The 25491-nt window shown below is 40.7% G+C and overlaps 1 protein-coding gene and 1 long non-coding RNA gene across 5 annotated transcripts in view; one reads left to right on the top strand and one right to left on the bottom strand.

The window, feature by feature from the left end:
* LOC127913853 (kelch-like protein 5) overlaps positions 1 to 25491 on the bottom strand; it is a 91358-nt gene that overhangs the window by 22220 nt on the left and 43647 nt on the right. The gene's annotated exons all lie outside the window — the stretch shown is intronic.
* LOC127913854 (uncharacterized) lies at positions 11828 to 20698 on the top strand. 3 transcript variants are annotated; one of them, XR_008086979.1, is made up of 6 exons: positions 11828 to 12269; positions 16953 to 17360; positions 18031 to 18076; positions 18742 to 18843; positions 19762 to 19914; positions 20604 to 20698. It is a non-coding gene; the product is annotated as an uncharacterized LOC127913854 (long non-coding RNA). The 3 variants fall into 3 exon arrangements; XR_008086980.1 differs by lacking the exons at positions 18031 to 18076; positions 18742 to 18843; positions 19762 to 19914; positions 20604 to 20698 and adding an exon at positions 19966 to 20026; XR_008086978.1 differs by lacking the exons at positions 11828 to 12269; positions 19762 to 19914; positions 20604 to 20698 and having other exon boundaries at positions 16862 to 17360; positions 18742 to 18981.

Here is a 25491-nt window from a genome sequence, read left to right as displayed (position 1 = left end):
GTGGATATAGGTACTTATGTACCTGTTTCCTCCAGCATCTTCACAGGATCCTTTGCTGTTGTTCGGGGATTGATTTACTTTTCGCACCAAAGTACGTTCATCTCTGGGAGACAGAACATGTCTCCTTCCAGAGCGGTATGATGGCTGCGTGGTCCCATGGTGTTTATACTTGCAAATTATTGTTTGTACAGATGACCATGGTACCTTCAGGCGTTTGGAAATTGCTCCCAAGGATGAACCAGACTTGTGGAGGTCTACAATTTCTTTCTGAGGTCTTGGCTGATTTCTTTTGATTTTCCCATGATGTCAAGCAAAAAGGCACTGAGTTTGAAGGTAGGCCTTGAAATGCATCCACAGGTACACCTCCAATTGACTCAAATCAGAAGCTTCTATAGCCATTACACCATTTTCTGGAATTTTCCAAGCTGTTTAAAGGCACAGTCAACTTAGTGTATGTAAACTTCTGACCCACTGGAATTGTGATCCTGTGAATTATAAATTAAATAATCTGTCTGTAAACAATTGTTGGAAAAATGTCTTGTGTCAATGCACAAAGTAGATATCCTAACAGACTTGCCAAAACTATAGTTTGTTAACAAGAAATGTGTAGAGTGGTTGAAAAACTACTTTTAATGACTCTAACCTAAGTGTATGTAAACTTCCGTCGTCAACTGTACATAGGAAGCCGGGTCCACAGCCTATAGTATAAACATTTATTGGGATGTTTTATGGTAAATACTGCTGTAATTTATTGCCCTGTCACATTTATCCCTGTGTGACTCAGAGAGTCTTGAGCTCATTCCAAATATATATATTCCCTATATAGTGAACTACTTTTGACCAGGGACTATAGGGGGCCAGTTGGGGACACAGCCTTGGTTGGCAACACTAAACTAGACTGAATAAGGGACCGAGGCTGTAAAACCTAGATGTATCACTTCCTGTTTGGGCTCAAAGGAACGCTGTAAGGATTTTTCATGCCTACCAATCTCCAGGACACTAATTGCTTTGGAACAACGCTCTAGGGAGCAGTACATTTCCATGAGGTGTTTATTTTCCTTTCAGAATGGTGTTGTTCATCAGCCATTAAATTAGCCTCTAAACTAGGAGCATCTTTTGAAATCTCCATCAAGAATTCTTATTGCCACAATACCTAGGCATTGTTTCAGGATACAGTAAGTTACTATTGAAGAGGTACAGTAAGTTACTATTGAAGAGGTACAGTAAGTTACCATACCAGAGGGACAGTAAGTTACCATACCAGAGGTACAGTAAGTTACTATTGAAGAGGTACAGTAAGTTACTATTGAAGAGGTACAGTAAGTTACTATTGAAGAGGGACAGTAAGTTACTATTGAAGAGGGACAGTAAGTTACTATTGAAGAGGTACAGTAAGTTACTATTGAAGAGGTACAGTAAGTTACCATACCAGAGGTACAGTAAGTTACTATTGAAGAGGGACAGTAAGTTACTATTGAAGAGGGACAGTAAGTTACTATTGAAGAGGGACAGTAAGTTACTATTGAAGAGGTACAGTAAGTTACTATTGAAGAGGGACAGTAAGTTACTATTGAAGAGGTACAGTAAGTTACCATACCAGAGGTACAGTAAGTTACTATTGAAGATGGACAGTAAGTTACTATTGAAGAGGACAGTAAGTTACTATTGAAGAGGGACAGTAAGTTACTATTGAAGAGGGACAGTAAGTTACCATACCAGAGGTACAGTAAGTTACTATTGAAGAGGCGCAGTAAGTTACTATTGAAGAGGGACAGTAAGTTACTATTGAAGAGGTACAGTAAGTTACTATTGAAGAGGTACAGTAAGTTACCATACCAGAGGTACAGTAAGTTACTATTGAAGAGGTACAGTAAGTTACTATTGAAGAGGGACAGTAAGTTACTATTGAAGAGGGACAGTAAGTTACTATTGAAGAGGGACAGTAAGTTACTATTGAAGAGGTACAGTAAGTTACTATTGAAGAGGGACAGTAAGTTACTATTGAAGAGGGACAGTAAGTTACCATACCAGAGGTACAGTAAGTTACTATTGAAGAGGACAGTAAGTTACTATTGAAGATGGACAGTAAGTTACTATTGAAGAGGGACAGTAAGTTACTATTGAAGAGGTACAGTAAGTTACTATTGAAGAGGTACAGTAAGTTACTATTGAAGAGGTACAGTAAGTTACTATTGAAGAGGGACAGTAAGTTACCATACCAGAGGTACAGTAAGTTACTATTGAAGAGGTACAGTAAGTTACTATTGAAGAGGTACAGTAAGTTACTATTGAAGAGGGACAGTAAGTTACTATTGAAGAGGGACAGTAAGTTACCATACCAGAGGTACAGTAAGTTACCATACCAGAGGTACAGTAAGTTACTATTGAAGAGGTACAGTAAGTTACTATTGAAGAGGGACAGTAAGTTACTATTGAAGAGGGACAGTAAGTTACCATACCAGAGGTACAGTAAGTTACTATTGAAGAGGTACAGTAAGTTACTATTGAAGAGGGACAGTAAGTTACTATTGAAGAGGGACAGTAAGTTACTATTGAAGAGGTACAGTAAGTTACTATTGAAGAGGACAGTAAGTTACTATTGAAGAGGGACAGTAAGTTACTATTGAAGAGGACATTAAGTTACTATTGAGAGGGACAGTAAGTTACTATTGAAGAGGGACAGTAAGTTACTATTGAAGAGGGACAGTAAGTTACTATTGAAGAGGACAGTAAGTTACTATTGAAGAGGGACAGTAAGTTACTATTGAAGAGGACAGTAAGTTACTATTGAAGAGGTACAGTAAGTTACTATTGAAGAGGTACAGTAAGTTACTATTGAAGAGGTACAGTAAGTTACTATTGAAGAGGGACAGTAAGTTACTATTGAAGAGGTACAGTAAGTTACTATTGAAGAGGTACAGTAAGTTACTATTGAAGAGGTACAGTAAGTTACCATACCAGAGGTACAGTAAGTTACTATTGAAGAGGGACAGTAAGTTACCATACCAGAGGTACAGTAAGTTACTATTGAAGAGGTACAGTAAGTTACCATACCAGAGGTACAGTAAGTTACTATTGAAGAGGTACAGTAAGTTACTATTGAAGAGGTACAGTAAGTTACCATACCAGAGGTACAGTAAGTTACTATTGAAGAGGGACAGTAAGTTACTATTGAAGAGGTACAGTAAGTTACTATTGAAGAGGGACAGTAAGTTACTATTGAAGAGGTACAGTAAGTTACCATACCAGAGGTACAGTAAGTTACCATACCAGAGGTACAGTAAGTTACCATACCAGAGGTACAGTAAGTTACTATTGAAGAGGGACAGTAAGTTACTATTGAAGAGGGACAGTAAGTTACTATTGAAGAGGTACAGTAAGTTACTATTGAAGAGGGACAGTAAGTTACTATTGAAGAGGTACAGTAAGTTACTATTGAAGAGGTACAGTAAGTTACTATTGAAGAGGTACAGTAAGTTACCATACCAGAGGTACAGTAAGTTACTATTGAAGAGGGACAGTAAGTTACTATTGAAGAGGTACAGTAAGTTACTATTGAAGAGGTACAGTAAGTTACTATTGAAGAGGGACAGTAAGTTACTATTGAAGAGGTACAGTAAGTTACTATTGAAGAGGTACAGTAAGTTACTATTGAAGAGGGACAGTAAGTTACTATTGAAGAGGTACAGTAAGTTACTATTGAAGAGGACAGTAAGTTACTATTGAAGAGGGACAGTAAGTTACTATTGAAGAGGGACAGTAAGTTACTATTGAAGAGGTACAGTAAGTACCTTTGCAATAGGTCTCTTTGTGTTTGTATCTACCAGAAGTATCTGGTTTAGAGCACAACCACAGATCTTTTTTTGTCGGGTATCAGGTCTCTTTGTGTCTGTATGTACCAGAGGTATCAGGTCTCTTTGTGTCTGTATCTACCAGAGGTATCAGGTCTCTTTGTGTCTGTATCTACCAGGGGCATTGGCTATTAATGGATAAGGGTTATTGCCCCAATATACTGTACCAATGTACTGTATCAATATACTGTATCAATATACTGTACCAATATACTGTACCCATATACTGTATCAATATAGTGTATCAATATTTTTTTACATTTTTTTATTTCACCTTTATTTAACCAGGTAGGCTAGTTGAGAACAAGTTCTCATTTGCAACTGCGACCTGGCCAAGATAAAGCATAGCAGTGTGAACAGACAACACAGAGTTACACATGGAGTAAACAATTAACAAGTCAATAACACAGTAGAAAAAAAAGGAGAGTCTATATACAATGTCTGCAAAAGGCATGAGGAGGTAGGCGAATAATTACAATATTGCAGATTAACACTGGAGTGATAAATGATCAGATGATCATGTACAGGTAGAGATATTGGTGTGCAAAAGAGCAGAAAAGTAAATAAATAAAAACTGTGGGGATGAGGTAGGTGAAAATGGGTGGGCTATTTACCAATAGATTATGTACAGCTGCAGCGATCGGTTAGCTGCTCAGATAGCTGATGTTTGACGTTGGTGAGGGAGATAAAAGTCTCCAACTTCAGCTATTTTTGCAATTCGTTCCAGTCACAGGCAGCAGAGTACTGGAACGAAAGGCGGCCGAATGAGGTGTTGGCTTTAGGGATGATCAGTGAGATACACCTGCTGGAGCGCGTGCTACGGATGGGTGTTGCCATCGTGACCAGTGAACTGAGATAAGGCGGAGCTTTACCTAGCATGGCCTTGTAGATGACCTGGAGCCAGTGGGACTGGCGACGAATATGTAGCGAGGGCCAGCCGACTAGAGCATACAGGTCGCAGTGGTGGGTAGTATAAGGTGCTTTAGTGACAAAACGGATGGCACTGTGATAAACTGCATCCAGTTTGCTGAGAAGGGTGTTGGAAGCAATTTTGTAGATGACATCGCCGAAGTCAAGGATCGGTAGGATAGTCAGTTTTACTAGGGTAAGCTTGGCAGCGTGAGTGAAGGAGGCTTTGTTGCGGAATAGAAAGCAGACTCTTGATTTGATTTTCGATTGGAGATGTTTGATATGGGTCTGGAAGGAGAGTTTGCAGTCTAGCCAGACACCTAGGTACTTATAGGTGTCCACATATTCAAGGTCGGAACCATCCAGTGTGGTGATGCTAGTCGGGCATGCGGGTGCAGGCAGCGATCGGTTGAAAAGCATGCATTTGGTTTTACTAGCGTTTAAGAGCAGTTGGAGGCCACGGAAGGAGTGTTGTATGGCATTGAATCTCGTTTGGAGGTTAGATAGCACAGTGTCCAATGACGGGCCGAAAGTGTATGGAATGGTGTCGTCTGCGTAGAGGTGGATCAGGGAGCAAGAGCAACATCATTGATATATACAGAGAAAAGAGTCGGCCCGAGAATTGAACCCTGTGGCACCCCCATAGAGACTGCCAGACGACCGGACAGCATGCCCTCCGATTTGACACACTGAACTCTGAACTTTGTCTGCAAAGTAATTGGTGAACCAGGCAAGGCAGTCATCCGAAAAACCGAGGCTACTGAGTCTGCCGATAAGAATGAGGTGATTGACAGAGTCGAAAGCCTTGGCAAGGTCGATGAATATACTGTACCAATATACTGTATCAGTATACTGCATCAGTATACTGCATTAATATACTGTATCAATATAGTATATGAATATACTCAATCAATATACTGTATCAATATACTATATTGATATACTGTATCAATATACTGTATCAATATACTATATTAATATACTGTATCAATATACTATATTAATATACTGTATCAATATACTGTATCAATATACTATATTAATATACTGTATCAATATACTATATTAATATACTGTATCAATATACTATATTAATATACTGTATCAATATACTATATTAATATACTGTATCAATATACTATATTAATATACTGTATCTATATACTATATTAATATACTGTATCGATATACTATATTAATATACTGTATCGATATACTATATTAATATACTGTATCTCTCCCTCCCTGCTATTAGGAACCCCCTGACTGCGTCCCAAATTGCACCCTGTTTCCTATAATGCACTTCCTTTGACCAGGGACCATAGCGTCCCAAATGGCACCCTGTTCTCTGGTCAATGGAAGTGCCCTGTATGTGGAATAGGGTGCTATTTGAGACAACCCTGCGTGTTGTATGTCAGTAAAGTCGTCTTGTCAGCGTAACGTTTCCACAGCCTTGATAGATGATGTGGGATACAGCTGGTAAGATATTGATTCATAGTACGTCAGTTTGGTTTAAATGAAGAGGCATAGAATCAGACATGTCTTTACATTTGACTCATTTAGTAGACACTCTTATCCAGAGCAAAAAATAAAAAATAAAAAATAGAATCTCGTCGACTCGGGGACTCAAACCAGTCGAAATTTCCGATTACTGGCCCAACTCTCTAAACTTCTAGGCCCTTTAGAATTAGTGGTTTCATTGCCAATTCAACCGTTCTTATTTACAGGGGTGTGAGTGTTCGTAGTGCTTGCTGTCAAATGGGGCGGCAGGGTAGCCTAGTGGTTAGAGTGTTGGACTAGTAACTGGAAGGTTGCAAGTTCAAACCGATGACAAGGTACAAATCTGTCGTTCTGCCCCTGAACAGGCAGTTAACCCACTGTTCTGTTGTTGAAAATAAGAATTTGTTCTTGAAAATGATTGAAAATAAGAATTTGTTCTTAACTGACTTGCATAGTTAAATAAAGGTACAACATAAAAATAAATATGTCTGTGTGTATGAAATATGCTGATAATATTGCATGTGGAAATATAGGTTTTACCTTGATAGTGAAAACTACATTCAATTCCTTAGTGAGGTTTGCATTCCACATTCATAGATCACCTATATGGTTACTCTGCCGAGGCCTGTGTGACTTCAGGAAAGGGGAAATGCATATTTAAGTGGACAATTAGCAGGTGTTAGCAAACCATTTGACCTAATTGGCAAAATATGCACAATAAGACATGGGATAGGTCCATAGCAACACATTTAATGTATTAGACCCACAATAAAACATATACATATACCTGTTTGGAAAGGTCCCTAGCAACACATTTAAAGGATACAAACATAACATTTTAATTGCAAAAGGGGTTGTTAGATTTTTTTCGTATCTTGCAAATTCTTTAACAATTCCCTTTCTTACTAGGTAATACATCCTCCTACTGCTCGCTTATTCCCCATGTTTTATATGGATCTTAACGTCGGACTGGGTGTCAACCACCAACTGAGAGCCTATAAGCCATCGTGAAAAACAACTGATTTACTACCATTGACAGGGAGATGGTGGTGGTATTTCTCTTCCAAGGCGATTGAGGGTGGAATTGAGATATCATTCATGGTAACAGCTGCTGACTCAAACCTCTTGTTAGAATGTTATAAGGAAAGGGGTCAGGGTTTCGATTTCTTTTGGGTTGTGTCGTATATTTTCAGAGAAAGCAGGTTGATGAGAAGTTGTTTGTTTGGCAGCAATGAGGGGTCGTTTGGATGTCAGTGATGTGGCGATGTCCAAGGAGAAATCCAATGGTACACTGTGATGTATTGGTTTGTGGTGGGTTTATTGAGAGGAACTAAGTTTGACTAATGACTATGACTTAAATGTGCTGGTGGCAAGAGACTGGAATTCATGTTTTTTGACATCCAGATTAATTCATTTGGTAGATTTATGTGATTATCCGAAATTACACGTCAACCAATTGATGATGTGAAAAGTAATTGGATCACCACCCGGATGGTAGAGGGAATTAATGTGAATATCTTTATTAAATACTACATGTATTCGCTTAGCTTTTGATGCGTGTGAAACCAATGATGGAGCGGCAGGTAGCCTAGCGGTTAGAGTCACGTAGCCTAGCGGTTAGAGGCAGGTAGCCTAGCGTTTAGAGGCAGGTAGCCTAGCGTTTAGAGGCAGGTAGCCTAGCGGTTAGAGGCAGGAAGCCTAGCGGTTAGAGTCACATAGCCTAGCGGTTAGAGTCACGTAGCCTAGCGGTTAGAGTCACGTAGCCTAGCGGTTAGAGGCAGGTAGCCTAGCGTTTAGAGGCAGGTAGCCTAGCGTTTAGAGGCAGGTAGCCTAGCGGTTAGAGGCAGGTAGCCTAGCGGTTAGAGGCAGGTAGCCTAGCGGTTAGAGGCAGGTAGCCTAGCGTTTAGAGGCAGGTAGCCTAGCGTTTAGAGGCAGGTAGCCTAGCGTTTAGAGGCAGGTAGCCTAGCGGTTAGAGGCAGGTAGCCTAGCGGTTAGAGTCACGTAGCCTAGCGGTTAGAGGCAGGTGGCCTAGCGGTTAGAGGCAGGTAGCCTAGCGGTTAAAGTCACGTAGCCTAGTGTTTAGAGACACGTAGCCTAGTGGTTAGAGTGTTAGACTAGTAACTTGGAAGGTTGCTAGATCAAATCCCAGAGCTGACAAGGTAAAAATCTGTCGTTCTGCCCCTGAACAAGGCAGTTAACCCACTGTTCCTAGGCCATCATTGAAAATAAGAATTTAAGAACTTACTAGCCTAGTTAAATAAATGATATATAATAGACAAATTCCACCATGCATTAAAATACATCTCCAGTCAACTGTTTATCTCTCCATCCTGGGACAGATATTATTGACTTGATATTACAAGATATATATTTTTTAAATACATCATATCTATATTATCTGATCTGCACTGTACTGTCAACTTGAAAGGTCATTTAATTTTTGAGGAGTTCACTAACGGCCCCTTATCATGGGCCACTGAGGGAGCTCATGGAATTTCATTAAAGATGATTGACAATAACACAGAGGAACAGGGGATTTAATCCTCATGATAGAATAACACAGAGTAACAGGGGATTTGATCCTCATGATAGAATAACACAGAGTAACAGGGGATTTGATCCTCATGATAGAATAACAAAGAGGAACAGGGGATTTGATCCTCATGATAGAATAACACAGAGTAACAGGGGATTTGATCCTCATGGTAGAATAACAAAGAGGAACAGGGGATTCGATCCTCATGATAGAATAACACAGAGTAACAGGGGATTTGATCCTCATGGTAGAATAACACAGAGTAACAGGGGATTTGATCCTCATGATAGAATAACAAAGAGGAACAGGGGATTTGATCCTCATGATAGAATAACACAGAGTAACAGGGGATTTGATCCTCATGGTAGAATAACAAAGAGGAACAGGGGATTTGATCCTCATGGTAGAATAACACAGAGTAACAGGGGATTTGATCCTCATGGTAGAATAACAAAGAGGAACAGGGGATTTGATCCTCATGATAGAATAACACAGAGTAACAGGGGATTTGATCCTCATGGTAGAATAACACAGAGTAACAGGGGATTTGATCCTCATGATAGAATAACAGGGGATTTGATCCTCATGATAGAATAAACAGAGTAACAGGGGATTTGATCCTCATGGTAGAATAACACAGAGGAACAGATGGAACAGAGGAACAGGGGATTTAATCATCATGGTAGAATAACACAGAGTAACAGGGGATTTGATCCTCATGGTAGAATAACACAGAGTAACAGGGGATTTGATCCTCATGATAGAATAACAAGGAGGAACAGGGATTTAATCCTCATGATAGAATAACACAGAGTAACAGGGGATTTGATCCTCATGGTAGAATAACACAGAGGAACAGGGGATTTAATCCTCATGGTAGAATAACACAGAGTAACAGGGGATTTGATCCTCATGGTAGAATAACACAGAGTAACAGGGGATTTGATCCTCATGATAGAATAACAAAGAGTAACAGGGGATTTGATCCTCATGATAGAATAACAAAGAGGAACAGGGGATTTACATAATTTAGCAGACACTCTCATCAAAGCAATTTACAGTAATGAGCGGATACATTTTTTTTGAACTTTTTCCATACTGGTCCCACTCGGGAATCAATCCCACAACCCTGGTGTTTCAAGCGTCAGTCTCAACGAACTGAGCCACAAAGGAACATTTGTTTATCTTGGAAGAATAGCATAAAGCAGCGAGAGAAAAATGAATCAGCTGTGTTTTTGATCCTGATTGACCCATTCTGTTTGAGTCCAGATAATTAACATAATAACCAGTTCGTTGAACGAGCAGTTCAAGAGTTCTACACCATCTGCCTACCCAAAGACTTTACCATACTAGATATAGTTCACTCAGAGCACTGCCTGCCTACGATCTGCCTACCCAAAGACTTTACCATACTAGATATAGTTCACTCAGAGCACTGCCTGCCTACCATCTGCCTACCCAAAGACTTTACCATACTAGATATAGTTCACTCAGAGCACTGCCTGCCCACCATCTGCACATCAAAGACTTTACCATATTAGATATAAATTGCCTTCAGAAAGTATTCAGACCCCTTGACTTTTTCCATATTTTATTAGGTTACAGCCTTATTCTAAAATGGATTAAATAAATACAAATTGTGAAGAATCTACACAATAATCTACCCATAATGATAAAGACAGAGGTTCGAAACTGAGCTCAGGTGCATCCTGTTTCCATTGATCATCCTTGAGATGTGTCTTCAACTTCATTGGAGTCCACCTGTGGTAAATTCAATTGATTGGACATGATTTAGAAAGGCACAACCCTGTCTCTTTAAGGTCCAACAGTTTTTAGTGCATGTCAGAGCAAAAACCAAGCCATGAGGTCGAAGGAATTGTCTGTAGAGCTTCGAAACAGTCATTGTGTTGAGGAACAGATCTGGGGAAGGGTACCAACAAATTTCTGCAGCATTGAAGGTCCCCAAGAACACAGTGGCCTCCATCATTCTTAAATGGAAGAAGTTTGGAACCACCAAGACTCTTCCTAGAGCTGGCCGCCCGACCAAACTGAGCAGTCGGGGAAGAAGGGGCTTGGTCACTCTAACAGAGCTCTGGAGTTCCTCTGTGGAGATGGAAGAACCTTCCAGAAGGACAACCATCTCGAAAGCACTCCACCAATCACACCTTTATGTTAGGGTGGCCAGACGGAAGCCACTCCTCAGTAAAAAGCAAATGACAGCCCACTTGGAGTTTGCCAAAAGATTCTCTGATCTGATGAAACCAATATTGAACTCTTTGGTCTGAATGCCAAGTGTCACATCTGGAGGAAACCCTGGCACCATCCCTATAGTGAAGCATGAAGGTAGCAGCATCATGTTGTGGGAATGTTTTCAGCAGCATGGACTGAGACTAGTCAGGATCGAGGCAAAGTAGAGAGAGATCCTTGATGAAAACCTGCACCAGAGCACTCAGGACCTCATACTGGGATGAAAGTTCACCTTCCAACAGGACAATGACCCTGAGCACACAGCCAAGACAACGCAGGAGTGGCTTCGGGGACAAGTCTCCGAATGTCCTTGAGTGGCCCAGCCAGAGCCCGGACTTGAACCCGATCGAACATCTCTGGAGAGACCTGAAAATAGCTGTGCAGCAACGCTCCCCATCCAACCTGACAGAGTTTGAGAAGATCTGCAGAGAAGAATGGGAGAAACTCTCCAAATACAGGTGTGCCAAGCTTGTAGCGTCATACCCAAGAAGACTCGAGGCTGTAATCGCTGCCAAAGGTTGTTCAACAAAGTACTGAGTAAAGGGTAAATTAGCAAACATTTTTATAAACCCCTTTTTGCTTTATCATTATGGGCTATTGTGTGTAGATTGATGGGGGGATCGATTTAATTCATTTTAGAAAAAGGCTGTAACTTAACAAAAATGTGGGGGGAAAAAATCAAGGGATTTGGATAATTTCCGAAGACACTGTAGTACACTACATTAAGCAGCCTGAGAGAAAACTTGCTTTTAAACATGTGCTTGCTGATGATGTTTCATATAAAAATATAAAATGTTCATATTTACATTTACACTACATGTAATGTTATATTTATGTTTAATTCCAATACAACTCATCCTACAATGTTTCACTGATCGAATAAGTGCTGTACAGATTAATAATAAAAAATAATAATTGAAAACAGATACAGAGTAATCAATACATATTCATGGGAGAAGTGGAGGAGCTAGGTCAGTGATTTAACATCTGTCTATGTGCTGTGTGAGGAGAGGAGGAGCTAGGTCAGTGATTTAACATCTGTCTATGTGCTGTGTGAGGAGAGGAGGAGCTAGGTTAGTGATTTAACATCTGTCTATGTGCTGTGTGAGGAGAGGAGGAGCTAGGTTAGTGATTTAACATCTGTCTATGTGCTGTGTGAGGGGAGGAGGAGCTAGGTTAGTGATTTAACATCTGTCTATGTGCTGTGTGAGGGGAGGAGGAGCTAGGTTAGTGATTTAACATCTGTCTATGTGCTGTGTGAGGAGAGGAGGAGCTAGGTTAGTGATTTAACATCTGTCTATGTGCTGTGTGAGGAGAGGAGGAGCTAGGTTAGTGATTTAACATCTGTCTATGTGCTGTGTGAGGAGAGGAGGAGCTAGGTTAGTGATTTAACATCTGTCTATGTGCTGTGTGCTGTGATTTAACATCTGATGTGCTGTGGGAGGAGGAGCTAGGTTAGTGATTTAACATCTGTCTATGTGCTGTGTGAGGAGAGGAGGAGCTAGGTTAGTGATTTAACATCTGTCTATGTGCTGTGTGAGGAGGAGCTAGGTTAGTGATTTAACATCTGTCTATGTGCTGTGTGAGGGGAGGAGGAGCTAGGTTAGTGATTTAACATCTGTCTATGTGCTGTGTGAGGAGGAGGAGCTAGGTTAGTGATTTAACATCTGTCTATGTGCTGTGTGAGGAGGAGCTAGGTTAGTGATTTAACATCTGTCTATGTGCTGTGTGAGGAGGAGCTAGGTTAGTGATTTAACATCTGTCTATGTGCTGTGTGAGGAGAGGAGGAGCTAGGTTAGTGATTTAACATCTGTCTATGTGCTGTGTGAGGAGAGGAGGAGAGGTTAGTGATTTAACATCTGTCTATGTGCTAGGTTAGTGATTTAACATCTGTCTATGTGCTGTGTGAGGAGAGGAGGAGCTAGGTTAGTGATTTAACATCTGTCTATGTGCTGTGTGAGGAGAGGAGGAGCTAGGTTAGTGATTTAACATCTGTCTATGTGCTGTGTGAGGAGAGGAGGAGCTAGGTTAGTGATTTAACATCTGTCTATGTGCTGTGTGAGGAGAGGAGGAGCTAGGTTAGTGATTTAACATCTGTCTATGTGCTGTGTGAGGAGAGGAGGAGCTAGGTTAGTGATTTAACATCTGTCTATGTGCTGTGTGAGGAGGAGCTAGGTTAGTGATTTAACATCTGTCTAGGTTAGTGATTTAACATCTGTCTATGTGCTGTGTGAGGAGGAGAGGAGGATTTAACAGCTAGGTTGAGGAGAGGAGGAGCTAGGTTAGTGATTTAACATCTGTCTATGTGCTGTGCTAGGTTAGTGATTTAACATCTGTCTATGTGCTGTGTGAGGAGAGGAGGAGCTAGGTTAGTGATTTAACACATCTGTGAGGAGGAGGAGCTAGGTTAGTGATTTAACATCTGTCTGCTGTGAGGGAGGAGGAGCTAGGTTAGTGATTTAACATCTGTCTATGTGCTGTGTGAGGAGAGGAGGAGCTAGGTTAGTGATTTAACATCTGTCTATGTGCTGTGTGAGGAGAGGAGGAGCTAGGTTAGTGATTTAACATCTGTCTATGTGCTGTGTGAGGAGAGGAGGAGCTAGGTTAGTGATTTAACATCTGTCTATGTGCTGTGTGAGGAGAGGAGGAGCTAGGTTAGTGATTTAACATCTGTCTATGTGCTGTGTGAGGAGAGGAGGAGCTAGGTTAGTGATTTAACATCTGTCTATGTGCTGTGTGAGGAGAGGAGGAGCTAGGTTAGTGATTTAACATCTGTCTATGTGCTGTGTGAGGAGAGGAGGAGCTAGGTTAGTGATTTAACATCTGTCTATGTGCTGTGTGAGGAGAGGAGGAGCTAGGTTAGTGATTTAACATCTGTCTATGTGATTTAACATCTGTGTGAGGAGGAGGAGGAGCTAGGTTAGTGATTTAACATCTGTCTATGTGCTGTGTGAGGAGAGGAGGAGCTAGGTTAGTGATTTAACATCTGTCTATGTGCTGTGTGAGGAGAGGAGGAGCTAGGTTAGTGATTTAACATCTGTCTATGTGCTGTGTGAGGAGAGGAGGAGCTAGGTTAGTGATTTAACATCTGTCTATGTGCTGGAGGAGCTAGGAGTGATTTAACATCTGTCTAGAGGAGGAGCTAGGTTAGTGATTTAACATCTGTCTATGTGCTGTGTGAGGAGAGGAGGAGCTAGGTTAGTGATTTAACATCTGTCTATGTGCTGTGTGAGGGAGGAGGAGCTAGGTTAGTGATTTAACATCTGTCTATGTGCTGTGTGAGGAGAGGAGGAGCTAGGTTAGTGATTTAACATCTGTCTATGTGCTGTTGTGATTTAACATCTGTCTATGTGAGAGGAGGAGCTAGGTTAGTGATTTAACATCTGTCTATGTGCTGTGTGAGGAAGGAGGAGCTAGGTTAGTGATTTAACATCTGTCTATGTGCTGTGTGTGAGGGAGAGGAGGAGCTAGGTTAGTGATTTAACATCTGTCTATGTGAGGAGAGGAGGAGCTAGGTTAGTGATTTAACATCTGTCTATGTGCTGTGTGAGGAGAGGAGGAGCTAGGTTAGTGATTTAACATCTGTCTATGTGCTGTGTGAGGAGAGGAGGAGCTAGGTTAGTGATTTAACATCTGTCTATGTGCTGTGTGAGGAGAGGAGGAGCTAGGTTAGTGATTTAACATCTGTCTATGTGCTGTGTGAGGAGAGGAGGAGCTAGGTTAGTGATTTAACATCTGTCTATGTGCTGTGTGAGGAGAGGAGGAGCTAGGTTAGTGATTTAACATCTGTCTATGTGCTGTGTGAGGAGAGGAGGAGCTAGGTTAGTGATTTAACATCTGTCTATGTGCTGTGTGAGGAGAGGAGGAGCTAGGTTAGTGATTTAACATCTGTCTATGTGCTGATTTAACATCTGAGTGAGGAGAGGAGGAGCTAGGTTAGTGATTTAACATCTGTCTATGTGCTGTGTGAGGAGAGGAGGAGCTAGGTTAGTGATTTAACATCTGTCTATGTGCTGTGTGTGAGGAGAGGAGGAGCTAGGTTAGTGATTTAACATCTGTCTATGTGCTGTGTGAGGAGAGGAGGAGCTAGGTTAGTGATTTAACATCTGTCTATGTGCTGTGTGAGGAGAGGAGGAGCTAGGTTAGTGATTTAACATCTGTCTATGTGCTGTGTGAGGAGGGAGGAGCTAGGTTAGTGATTTAACATCTGTGTGTGAGGAGAGGAGGAGCTAGGTTAGTGATTTAACATCTGTCTATGTGCTGTGTGAGGAGAGGAGGAGCTAGGTTAGTGATTTAACATCTGTCTATGTGCTGATTTAACATCTGAGGAGAGGAGGAGCTAGGTTAGTGATTTAACATCTGTCTATGTGCTGTGTGAGGAGAGGAGGAGCTAGGTTAGTGATTTAACATCTGTCTATGTGCTGTGTGAGGAGAGGAGGAGCTAGGTTAGTGATTTAACATCTGTCTATGTGCTGTGTGAGGAGAGGAGGAGCTAGGTTAGTGATTTAACATCTGTCTATGTGCTGTGTGAGAGAGGTTAGTGATTTAACATCTGTCTATGTGCTGTGTGAGGAGAGGAGGAGCTAGGTTAGTGATTTAACATCTGTCTATGTGCTGTGTGAGGAGAGGAGGAGCTAGGTTAGTGATTTAACATCTGTCTATGTGCTGTGTGAGGAGAGGAGGAGCTAGGTTAGTGATTTAACATCTGTCTATGTGCTGTGTGAGGAGAGGAGGAGCTAGGTTAGTGATTTAACATCTGTCTATGTGCTATGTGTGTGAGGAGAGGAGGAGCTAGGTTAGTGATTTAACATCTGTCTATGTGCTGTGTGTGAGGAGCTAGGAGTGATTTAACATCTGTCTATGTGCTGTGTGAGGAGAGGAGGAGCTAGGTTAGTGATTTAACATCTGTCTATGTGCTGTGATTTAACATCTGAGGAGAGGAGGAGCTAGGTTAGTGATTTAACATCTGTCTATGTGCTGTGTGAGGAGAGGAGGAGCTAGGTTAGTGATTTAACATCTGTCTATGTGCTGTGTGAGGAGAGGAGGAGCTAGGTTAGTGATTTAACATCTGTCTATGTGCTGTGTGAGGAGAGGAGGAGCTAGGTTAGTGATTTAACATCTGTCTATGTGCTGTGATTTAACATCTGAGGAGAGGAGGAGCTAGGTTAGTGATTTATTTAACATCTGTCTATGTGCTGTGTGAGGAGAGGAGGAGCTAGGTTAGTGATTTAACATCTGTCTATGTGCTGTGAGGAGAGGAGGAGCTAGGTTAGTGATTTAACATCTGTCTATGTGCTAGGTTGTGATTTAACATCTGTCTATGTGCTGTGTGAGGAGAGGAGGAGCTAGGTTAGTGATTTAACATCTGTCTATGTGCTGTGTGAGGGGAGGAGGAGCTAGGTTAGTGATTTAACATCTGTCTATGTGCTGTGTGAGGAGAGGAGGAGCTAGGTTAGTGATTTAACATCTGTCTATGTGCTGTGTGAGGAGAGGAGGAGCTAGGTTAGTGATTTAACATCTGTCTATGTGCTGTGTGAGGAGAGGAGGAGCTAGGTTAGTGATTTAACATCTGTCTATGTGCTGTGTGAGGAGAGGAGGAGCTAGGTTAGTGATTTAACATCTGTCTATGTGCTGTGTGAGGAGAGGAGGAGCTAGGTTAGTGATTTAACATCTGTCTATGTGCTGTGTGAGGAGAGGAGGAGCTAGGTTAGTGATTTAACATCTGTCTATGTGCTGTGTGAGGGAGGAGGAGCTGTGTGAGGAGAGGAGGAGCTAGGTTAGTGATTTAACATCTTTAACAGGAGCTAGGTTCTGATTTAACATCTGTCTATGTGCTGTGTGAGGAGTGGAGGAGCTAGGTTAGTGATTTAACATCTGTCTATGTGCTGTGTGAGGAGAGGAGGAGCTAGGTTAGTGATTTAACATCTGTCTATGTGCTGTGTGAGGGGAGGAGGAGCTAGGTTAGTGATTTAACATCTGTCTATGTGCTGTGTGAGGAGAGGAGGAGCTAGGTTAGTGATTTAACATCTGTCTATGTGCTGTGTGAGGAGAGGAGGAGCTAGGTTAGTGATTTAACATCTGTCTATGTGCTGTGTGAGGAGAGGAGGAGCTAGGTTAGTGATTTAACATCTGTCTATGTGCTGTGTGAGGGGAGGAGGAGCTAGGTTAGTGATTTAACATCTGTCTATGTGCTGTGTGAGGGGAGGAGGAGCTAGGTTAGTGATTTAACATCTGTCTATGTGCTGTGTGAGGAGAGGAGGAGCTAGGTTAGTGATTTAACATCTGTCTATGTGCTGTGTGAGGGGAGGAGGAGCTAGGTTAGTGATTTAACATCTGTCTATGTGCTGTGTGAGGGGAGGAGGAGCTAGGTTAGTGATTTAACATCTGTCTATGTGCTGTGAGGAGAGGGAGGAGGAGCTAGGTTAGTGATTTAACATCTGTCTATGTGCTGTGTGAGGAGAGGAGGAGCTAGGTTAGTGATTTAACATCTGTCTATGTGCTGTGTGAGGAGAGGAGGAGCTAGGTTAGTGATTTAACATCTGTCTATGTGCTGTGTGAGGAGAGGAGGAGCTAGGTTAGTGATTTAACATCTGTCTATGTGCTGTGTGAGGAGAGGAGGAGCTAGGTTAGTGATTTAACATCTGTCTATGTGCTGTGTGAGGGGAGGAGGAGCTAGGTTAGTGATTTAACATCTGTCTATGTGCTGTGTGAGGGAGGAGAGCTAGGTTAGTGATTTAACATCTGTCTATGTGCTGTGTAGTGATTTAGGTTAGTGATTTAACATCTGTCTATGTGCTGTGTGAGGAGAGGAGGAGCTAGGTTAGTGATTTAACATCTGTCTATGTGCTGTGTGAGGAGAGGAGGAGCTAGGTTAGTGATTTAACATCTGTCTATGTGATTTAACATCTGTCTATGTGCTGTGTGAGGAGAGGAGGAGCTAGGTTAGTGATTTAACATCTGTCTATGTGCTGTGTGAGGAGGAGCTAGGTTAGTGATTTAACATCTGTCTATGTGCTGTGTGAGCAGGAGCTAGGTTAGTGATTTAACATCTGTCTATGTGCTGTGTGAGGAGGAGCTAGGTTAGTGATTTAACATCTGTCTATGTGCTGTGTGAGGAGGAGCTAGGTTAGTGATTTAACATCTGTCTATGTGCTGTGTGAGGAGGAGCTAGGTTAGTGATTTAACATCTGTCTATGTGCTGTGTGAGGAGAGGAGGAGCTAGGTTAGTGATTTAACATCTGTCTATGTGCTGTGTGAGGAGAGGAGGAGCTAGGTTAGTGATTTAACATCTGTCTATGTGCTGTGTGAGGGAGGAGGAGGAGCTATGTGCTGTGTGAGGAGAGGAGGTTAGTGATTTAACATCTGTCTATGTGCTGTGTGAGGAGAGGAGGAGCTAGGTTAGTGATTTAACATCTGTCTATGTGCTGTGTGAGGAGAGGAGGAGCTAGGTTAGTGATTTAACATCTGTCTATGTGCTGTGTGAGGAGAGGAGGAGCTAGGTTAGTGATTTAACATCTGTCTATGTGCTGTGTGAGGAGGAGCTAGGTTAGTGATTTAACATCTGTCTATGTGCTGTGTGAGGAGAGGAGGAGCTAGGTTAGTGATTTAACATCTGTCTATGTGCTGTGTGAGGAGAGGAGGAGCTAGGTTAGTGATTTAACATCTGTCTATGTGCTGTGTGAGGAGAGGAGGAGCTAGGTTAGTGATTTAACATCTGTCTATGTGCTGTGTGAGGGGAGGAGGAGCTAGGTTAGTGATTTAACATCTGTCTATGTGCTGTGTGAGGAGAGGAGGAGCTAGGTTAGTGATTTAACATCTGTCTATGTGCTGTGTGAGGAGAGGAGGAGCTAGGTTAGTGATTTAACATCTGTCTATGTGCTGTGTGAGGAGAGGAGGAGCTAGGTTAGTGATTTAACATCTGTCTATGTGCTGTGTGAGGAGGAGGAGGAGCTAGGTTAGTGAGGAGGAGCTAGGTTAGTGATTTAACATCTGTCTATGTGCTGTGTGAGGAGAGGAGGAGGAGCTAGGTTAGTGATTTAACATCTGTCTATGTGCTGTGTGAGGGAGGAGGAGCTAGGTTATGATTTAACATCTGCTGTGTGAGGGGAGGAGGAGCTAGGTTAGTGATTTAACATCTGTCTATGTGCTGTGTGAGGAGAGGAGGAGGAGTGATTTAACATCTGTCTATGTGCTGCTAGGTTAGTGATTTAACATCTGTCTATGTGCTGTGTGAGGAGAGGAGGAGCTAGGTTAGTGATTTAACATCTGTCTATGTGCTGTGTGAGGAGAGGAGGAGCTAGGTTAGTGATTTAACATCTGTCTATGTGCTGTGTGAGGAGAGGAGGAGCTAGGTTAGTGATTTAACATCTGTCTATGTGCTGTGTGAGGAGAGGAGGAGCTAGGTTAGTGATTTAACATCTGTCTATGTGCTGTGTGAGGAGAGGAGGAGCTAGGTTAGTGATTTAACATCTGTCTATGTGCTGTGTGAGGGGAGGAGGAGCTAGGTTAGTGATTTAACATCTGTCTATGTGCTGTGTGAGGAGGAGGAGGAGCTAGGTTAGTGATTTAACATCTGTCTATGTGCTGTGTGAGGAGAGGAGGAGCTAGTCTATGTAGGTTAGTGATTTAACATCTGTCTATGTGCTGTGTGAGGAGAGGAGGAGCTAGGTTAGTGATTTAACATCTGTCTATGTGCTGTGTGAGGAGAGGAGGAGCTAGGTTAGTGATTTAACATCTGTCTATGTGCTGTGTGAGGGGAGGAGGAGCTAGGTTAGTGATTTAACATCTGTCTATGTGCTGTGTGAGGAGAGGAGGAGCTAGGTTAGTGATTTAACATCTGTCTATGTGCTGTGTGAGGGGAGGAGGAGCTAGGTCAGTGATTTAACATCTGTCTATGTGCTGTGTGAGGGGAGGAGGAGCTAGGTTAGTGATTTAACATCTGTCTATGTGCTGTGTGAGGAGAGGAGGAGCTAGGTTAGTGATTCAACATCTGTCTATGTGCTGTGTGAGGATAGGAGGAGCTAGGTTTGTGATTTAACATCTGTCTATGTGCTGTGATTTGAGTCTATGTGCTGTGTGAGGAGGAGGAGCTAGGTTAGTGATTTAACATCTGTCTATGTGCTGTGTGAGGAGAGGAGGATTGCACGGTTAGTGATTTTACATCTGTCTATGTGCTGTGTGAGGAGAGGAGGAGCTAGGTTAGTGATTTAACATCTGTCTATGTGCTGTGTGAGGAGAGGAGGATCTGCTGTGGTTAGTGATTTAACATCTGTCTATGTGCTGTGTGAGGAGAGGAGGAGCTAGGTTAGTGATTTAACATCTGTCTATGTGCTGTGTGAGGAGAGGAGGAGCTAGGTTAGTGATTTAACATCTGTCTATGTGCTGTGTGTGCTGGGAGGAGGAGCTAGGTTAGTGATTTAACATCTGTCTATGTGCTGTGTGAGGAGAGGAGGAGCTAGGTTAGTGATTTAACATCTGTCTATGTGCTGTGTGAGGAGAGGAGGAGCTAGGTTAGTGATTTAACATCTGTCTATGTGCTGTGTGAGGGGAGGAGGAGCTAGGTTAGTGATTTAACATCTGTCTATGTGCTGTGTGAGGGGAGGAGGAGCTAGGTTAGTGATTTAACATCTGTCTATGTGCTGTGTGAGGAGGAGCTAGGTTAGTGATTTAACCATTTGTCTATGTCTCAAATCAAATGTTAATTGTCACATGAATTTAACATGAAATGCTTGCTTACAAGCCCTATGTCGAGGGGGCACCTGTACCGAGTCAAGGTGCGGGGGTACAGGTTCGTAGTGGTAATTGAGGTCATTTGTACATGTACAGTGCCTTGCAAAAGTATTCATCCCCCTTGGCATTTTTACAATTTTGGTGCATTACAACCTGTAATTTAAATGGATTTTTATTTGGATTTCATATAATGGACATTATGGACAAAATAGTTGCGAAGTGGTGAAGTGAAATGAAATTGGTGAAGTGAAATATAGAAAAAAAACTTGTCTCATAAAATTGACAAAAATTAAAAACGAAAAAGTGGTGTGTGCATATGTATTCACCCCCAGAGTCTGCAACACCACTAAGCAAGCGCACCACCAAGCAAACAACACCATGAAGACCAACGAGCTCTCCAAACAGTTCAAGGACAAAGTTGTGGAGAAGTACAGATCAGGGTTGGGTTATAAAAAAAATATCAGAAACTTTGAACATCCCACATTAAATCCATTATTTTAAAAATGAAAGAATATGGCACCACAACAAACCTGCTAAGAGAGGGCCGCCCACCAAATTCATGGACCAGGCAAGGAGGGCATTAATCAGAGAGCCAACAAAAAGACCAAAGATAACCCTGAAGGAGCTGCAAAGCTCCACAGTGGAGACTGGAGTATCTGTCCATGGGACCACTTTAAGCCGTACACTCCACAGAGCTGGGCTTTACGGAAGAGTGGCCAGAAGAAAGCCATTGCTTAAAGAAAAAAATAAGCAAACACGTTTGGTGTTCGCCAAAAGGCATGTGGGAGACTCTGTAACTGTATTAATATTGGTAAAAATATTAATATTGGTAATATTAATTAATATTAATATTAATATTGGTATAGCGGCAGGGTAGCCTAGTGGTTAGAGCGTTGGACTAGTAATCAAAAGGTTGCAAGTTCAAATCCCCGAGCTGACAAGATACAAATCTGTCGTTCTGCCGCTGAACAGGCAGTTAACCCACTGTTCCTAGGCCGTCATTGAAAATAAGAATTTGTTCTTAACTGACTTGCCTAGTAAAAAAAATAAAACACTATTGATATTGGTAACAGTCTGTTAATATTGGTAAAACTATTAATATTGGTAACACTATTAATATTGGTAACACTATTAATGTTGGTAACAGTATGTTAATATTGGTAACACTATTAATATTGGTAACAGTCTGTTAATATTGGTAACACTATTAATATTGGTAACAGTCTGTTAATATTGGTAACACTATTAATATTGGTAACACTATTAATATTGGTAACAGTCTGTTAATATTGGTAACACTATTAATATTGGTAACAGTCTGTTAATATTGGTAACACTATTAATATTGGTAACACTATTAATGTTGGTAACACTATTAATATTGGTAACACTATTAATATTGGTAACAGTCTGTTAATATTGGTAACACTATTAATGTTGGTAACTCTATTAATATTGGTACTCTATTAATATTGGTAACACTATTAATACTGGTAATAGACGATTAATATTGGTAAGATTATATTAAAATTGGTGACTATATTCACATTCATAAAACTATTAATATTGGTAACACTCTATTAATAATGGTAGCAGTACTAATATTGGTAACACTATTAATATTGGTAACACTCTATTAATGTTGCTAACAGTCTATTAATATTGGCTAACACTCTATTAATATTGGTAACACTATTAATATTGGTAACACTCTATTAATGTTGGTAACAGTCCATTAATATTGGTAACACTCTAGTAATATTGGTAACAATCTATTAATATTGGTAACACTTTTAATATTGGTAACAGTCTATTAATATTGGTAACTCTATTAATATTGGTAACAATCTATTAATAGTGGTAACACTCTATTAATGTTGGTAACACTATTAATATTGGTAACAGTCTATTAATATTGGTAACAGTCTATTAATATTGGTAACACTATTAATATTGGTAACACTATTAATACTGGTAACAGACTATTAATATTGGTAACAGTCTATTAATATTGGTAACACTATTAATATTGGTAACACTATTGATACTGGTAACACTTTTAATATTGGTAACACTATTGATACTGGTAACACTTTTAATATTGGTAACACTTTTAATATTGGCAACAGTCTATTAATATTGGTAACAATCTATTAATATTGGTAACACTTTTAATATTGGTAACAGTCTATTAATATTGGTAACACTTTTAATATTGGTAACACTTTTAATATTGGCAACAGTCTATTAATATTGGTAACACTATTAATATTGGTAACACTTTTAATATTGGTAACAGTCTATTAATATTGGTAACAATCTATTAATATTGGTAACACTTTTAATATTGGTAACAGTCTATTAATATTGGTAAAAGTGTATTAATATTGGTAACAGTCTATTAATATTGGTAACACTATTAATGTTAGACCCTAGTTCCTACATTTGAACTTAAAATGTATTTTATTTTTTTTAAACGATGTTACATTTTATCTCTGGGACCCTCAGGATGACAAATCAGAGCAAGATCTTTTTAAAAACATTTATTTAACTAGGCAAGTCAGTTAAGAACAAATTCTTATTTTCAATGACGGCCTAGGAACACTGTGTTAACTGCCTTGTTCAGGGGCAGAACGACCGTTTTTTACCTTGTCAGCTTGGGGATTCGATCTTGCAACCTTTTTGGTTATTAGACCAACGCTTTAACCACCAGGCTACCCGCTGCCCCAAGATCACTGAATGTAGGTACATTATTTACCTTCAGAGGTGAATGTATCAAACCAGTTGCCGTGATAAGTGTTTTTGTTGTTGTCCACTCTCCTCAAACAATAGCATGGTATTTTTTCCACTGTAATAGCTACTGTTGATTGGACACTGCAGTTAGATTAACAAGCATTTATAAGACATGTCTATGTCCCAGAAAGTTGACTGTTGTACACAATGTCATTCTAGTCACAGTAGCGCACGTTAGCAGCAACCTTCCCGGGTTTAGGGACAACTAAACCTCGTAGAGGATTAAAGGGAAACAGATCCTCTTCATCTCTGATTGGCCTTTCGTGCTTACCTTTCAATAGCAACACCTGTTAACTTCCCTGCGACATCACAAGCAGAACAAGATATCACCCCAGAAATCACCTGGAATATAAAACAAGCTAAAAGTTGTACTCAGCAACACAATATAACACACCCACAAACTCCCAAGTATGTATTTGAACACGATCCTTTTATAGGTTACTTTACGAAGAAAACAATTATGCCAGAGATGAACTAGCAAACGGATAAAGCATAAAAAAGATATATGGGAGTGGGAGTTTAATATCACAATCTGAGATATTACTATGTTTCTGGAGAACAATTGAAAAAAAATATTTTCATAAGAACTGTCATATTTTGATCCTCTAGTGTGGATAATTAATATTCATGCATTTGTCCTTCTCTTTTCTCTCTCTCACTGTTTTATAAGGCCTGTCTGTCTGCCTCTATTCTCTCTCTCTCTCTCTCTCTCTCCCGCTCTCTCTCTCTCTCTCTCTCTCTCTCTCTCTCTCTCTCTCTCTCTCTCTCTCTCTCTCTCTCTCTCTCTCTCTCTCTCTCTCTCTCTCTCTCTCTCTCTCTCTCTCTCCCGCTCTCTCTCTCTCTCTCTCTCTCTCTCTCTCTCTCTCTCTCTCTCTCTCTCTCTGTCTGTCTGCCTGTTACTGTGTTCTCTCCTCTCTCTGATGTAATGGGTGTTTGTCCTGCAACCACTTTAACTCACAGGATGAATACATTAAAACGTGCACTAAAGTCTCTGTTGCTGATGTTGTCTGAGCTGAGGACCGTGTTGAGTCAAACTGAATATATATACTTCTTTATTCTCACAGGAATAAAGCAAAAGGATTACGAAGCCTTATCTGCACAAAAGCACAAAGTAGTCTGTGATACCATGCATGACGACTGTAACATCCAATGAATAATTTTAAGATATTCTATTGGTTTGTGTATCTTTGTCCTGTAGAGTGTGAGTGAACTACACCCCAGGTGAGTTATAAAGGCAGCTGTACCAGTTGGGCTTCAGTAGCTACACAGCTAATTTATTAGCTACTGTATAATTAATCATGAGGAACTGTATAGTTAATCATCATGGGGAACTGTATAGTTAATCATGAGGAACTGTATAGTTAATCATCATGGGGAACTGTATAGTTAATCATCAGGAACTGTATAGTTAATCATCAGGGGGAACTGTATAGTTAATCATGGGGAACTGTATAGTTAATCATGGGGAACTGTATAGTTAATCATGGGGAACTGTATAGTTAATCATCATGGGGAACTGTATAGTTAATCATGGGGAACTGTATAGTTAATCATGGGGAACTGTATAGTTAATCATGGGGAACTGTATAGTTAATCATCATGGGGAACTGTATAGTTAATCATGGGGAACTGTATAGTTAATCATCAGGGGGAACTGTATAGTTAATCATGGGGAACTGTATAGTTAATCATGGGGAACTGTATAGTTAATCATCATGGGGAACTGTATAGTTAATCATGGGGAACTGTATAGTTAATTATCATGGGGAACTGTATAGTTAATCATGGGGAACTGTATAGTTAATCATCATGGGGAACTGTATAGTTAATCATCATGGGGAACTGTATAGTTAATCATCAGGGGGGCTGTATAGTTAATCATGGGGAACTGTACAGTTAATCATGAGGAACTGTACAGTTAATCAT

This window comes from Oncorhynchus keta, chromosome 30, assembly GCF_023373465.1.
Source record: "Oncorhynchus keta strain PuntledgeMale-10-30-2019 chromosome 30, Oket_V2, whole genome shotgun sequence".
In the NCBI taxonomy this organism is placed as follows: Eukaryota; Metazoa; Chordata; class Actinopteri; order Salmoniformes; family Salmonidae; genus Oncorhynchus; species Oncorhynchus keta.
The sequence above is the reverse complement of the archived record's forward strand: the minus strand, read 5'-3'. Positions and strand labels throughout refer to the sequence as shown.